Source organism: Triturus cristatus, chromosome 4_1 (assembly GCF_964204655.1).
Source record: "Triturus cristatus chromosome 4_1, aTriCri1.1, whole genome shotgun sequence".
NCBI classification, from domain to species: Eukaryota; Metazoa; Chordata; class Amphibia; order Caudata; family Salamandridae; genus Triturus; species Triturus cristatus.
In genome coordinates, this window is record NC_140585.1 from 671446720 (window position 1) to 671450403 (window position 3684).

At 44.4% G+C, this 3684-nt stretch overlaps 1 pseudogene; it reads right to left on the reverse strand.

Moving 5' to 3' along the window:
• Positions 1-2380: 2380 nt before the first annotated feature.
• LOC146855372 (eukaryotic translation initiation factor 3 subunit F pseudogene) lies at positions 2381-3271 on the reverse strand (annotated as a pseudogene).
• Positions 3272-3684: the final 413 nt, after the last annotated feature.

Sequence of the window (3684 nt, forward strand, 5' to 3'; positions counted from 1 at the left end):
TCTCCATTACAGCACTTCAGTTAGACTCGGAAAACGAGCGAACAGTTGCGCCCTTTTCTCTCTTCTCCCCCATGATTGTGTACTGCTCTATCACTCTAATCCCGCCCTACTCTTCTCCGTGGTCTGTCTACTGCCATAACCCTGCCTCCTTCAATCCCCTCTGTTTCCCCTTCTCCTGCCCGCGAGCTGCTCTACATTCTAGACCCGCCCATTCCATCTCCTTCCTGTCCATGTGCTGCTTTGCTATCCTCATAGCCCCGCCCTTCTTCCTCATTCCCAGTGCTGATCTAGAAACACTTTAATACCCCCTCTTCTGCCCTTCTCCATCCTCACGTCTTTGTGACCCCCCCACCCTTTCACGCTCATGCCCGCACGTGCTCTGTTCACACACTGGGGGCAGCTTTGCAAGATCTCAGCTGACAGGTACCCTCTTCCCACCACAACATAAGCTGATTACGAAGGGAACAAGGCGCATCAGAAATCTCTTTTCTTTTTAATCCCCCGCTCATGCCGGACCCTTCCGTGTTACTGAAGTTCACTTAAGTAAATAAATATTTTTTTGTGCATTGAAAATCGATTTATCAGCCTCTACCGTGCAGTATCCTTCATTGTTAGGAATATATGGGCTCTTAAGTGTCTTTGTACGGCAAGAGCCTCCTGTCTCTAGGAGCTATGGGGCTGAGAGTGCATATATTTCGTTTTATATTATTCTCAGTCCCTTTACATGGGGTTTGCTAAATCTCTACCTATGTTGATGTAACATGTGACCGGTTCCAACGCAGGACTACTTCATAAAACAATTCTCAGTCTTTAATGACACACGAGGTGCTGCAAAAGGTAATCAGATGATGCAAATTGAGTAGAATTAGCTAAGTAAGTGCAATGAGATGAAATTGCACTGCCCCATAATGCATCCGGGAATATTAAAACAGGACATACTCAGTTTCTCCATGTATCAGCTCTCTGTAGCTCGCCATCTCGCGGGCATCCTTACAGCCGCGATTACTTTCACTTTTGCGGTGCCGCGATTGCTTTCACTTTTGCGGTGCCACCATCTGCATAGCCAATAGGTCTCGCTTTTGGGACCTTATAAGGGTTTAGCCATGCAACAGTTGGTGTTGTTGCACTAAGGATATTGTGCTGCATACCTAAGTACTTCTAGGGTCCCAAAAGCAAGACCTATTGGCTATGCCAATGCTTGTTTACTCCGGTCAGGAAATAATTCTTCTAGTTTTCAGTCCTCACATGACATCCCTTCAACTTTGGATGTAAGAAGAGCCCCTTTGATTTACCTAGATAAAATCATTCAAATTCCCCCAATCCCTCTTTATTACCTATGGTACAGCTTGAAAAGAAAGAACAGCTTCCACTCCCGAAATAGTAGGTGGAGGAGGCAAGCAATTTCTCAGTCCTATGCATCTATTTTACCAGGGAATGTCCTGGCGAGATCTACTAGGGCAGGGGCGTATCATGGGCTGAGGCAGATGGACTTTCACTTCAAGAAATTTGTAGAATTGCCACATGGCCAAACACTAACATGTATATGCTCACTATAAGTTAGAACTCTTTTCCAATTATACTGACAACTTTGGCTTTTCTGTTCTGAAAACAGCAGAGAAGTAATTGTTGAAATACATTTTTCTGAAGCACGTAATTTTGTCTGACTATTATTGCTTGGGAACATCCTCACTAGTCAGTACTATGATGAGAAGGACAGACGCAGAGGTAAGGAGTGAGTTACTTACCAGTAATCTTCAATACTCTTAGGACAGTCCTCATCAGCATAACAGGATCCCATCATCCCTCCCTTCCTAAACACACAATTATATGTGGCTTAAATGGAAACCGGAAGTGCAGGGGAAGTGACCTTTATGATCAGGGGCTGTTCAAAGATTTAACATTGAAATAGAAGAAAGCTTGGGTGGCGTTTTCTGTCAGGAGGCGGGCAGCCTCACAAGTCAGTTCTATGACAAGGAGGACTTTCCCAAGGTTAGTAAAGATTACCGGTAGTTAATAGGTTCATTCTTCTCTTTTGCTTTTTTCCCCTTTTATCCCAGAGAATGCTCAGCCTATTAGTTTTTTATGTTTTTTAGCCAATTGAAAAATGTTATTCAAATTCAACATGTAAAATAAAATGGGGATGAGAGTTTGTTTTTTAGACCAGGCATCTGCCAAAACAGTCTGAGCAATCATTTCCATCGATACGCATGGTGATCTACTTATGTTCAACCATCTCAGACCTGTCAACTCATTGTCAAGGCTAGATCAGTCAAATCTGGATAAAAGACTCCATGTACGTCTGAAGAAGCACACTATATTAACTGCCACCTGGTTACCAATCTGTAAAGGCCTAATGACTTCTCAGTTCAGACATTCACCGTTAGAGATTAAGCAGTTTCTCATTGGGAGCAATCTGGGCCTGAGTCAGGTTTGCAAGATTGGTCACCTTCAGCAAGTCGATGATGTTACTGTTCAGCATCGACTCAAAGTCTTCAGGGGAAATCTTGGGGGCTTAGTATATTAAGTCCATCAGGAATCGCCCCACCGTGTTGTCAGCTGCAACGTTACCAGACAGCACATCCTCGGCATACTGCAGGACGGTAGTCAGATTATCCTGCGTCTGGCTTGAAGCAGACCTCACTTGCTGCAAGTCACTCGTAAATCCTACCACATGATTAGAGCTGGTGCAGGTTTTAATTATGACATCAACTGCTATAGGTTCTGTGCCAAAGTAAACATATTTCACTGTAAGAGATGTGAACATGACGCCCATAGTTTTTCCTGGCACACCCATTGGACTACTGATGTAAGCATCAATGTTCATTTGTCCACCCTGCAGGCTTGTGTCCACGGTCATGTGGATAGGGTTATGTGCCTCTCAACTGTAATACTCATGAATTAGTACTGAATGCTCTGTGATATCGTGTCCAGTGGCATACCATCCAACAATTTGTTTATTGGATGTAACCTTTCGATGCAGCTCATACATGTTCTTGGCATACTCCATGTCAACAGCCACCTCATCTTCCGATTTGTAGTGCGGAACTGCGAAACAGTTGGTAACTTCAATTGAGTGTTTATCAACTGAACCTAGCAAAGTCCCAATCATGCGGGCGGCTCCCTCATTCTGTCTCTCGTAGCTGTCAACGATTGAAGCCAACACCACAGGGTGTACCCGCACCACTGGTCCATTCAGTACCCCGGGAGCAGTTTCTGCTGGAACTGGCGCCGGAGAGGCTCTGGAACCAGATGTCAGTGCAGTGGATGCCATTTTGGAAGGGAAGGATACGATGCTCAGCCTATTAGTTGATAATTTGCTTTGCAATTTGATGGTTCACTTCCCCATCCCTCTTCTTTTCCCAGTATCAACTGCTCCAGTATTCATTTAGAATGCCGAGCGCCCAGTTGTTTGTAGGTTTGCTGCTCTTCCTGGCCTACACTTTGATAAATACGCTTCTCAGTTCTCACCCTCACATTCTACTGATGAGTTTATCGGATATTAGCAGTGTTATAACTTAATTCTGTTTCGTCTCCAGAAGGGGCTCCAACATGGATTTACTTTGATAAGGGAGTCCATGCTGACAAAATTAAGAAGTGCTCTTATGTTTGCATTCTCTTCCCCTTTCCTAGTTCCACATGAGCTGACTACTGCCCCAGCATAACTTCTACTGTCCAGTACCATAT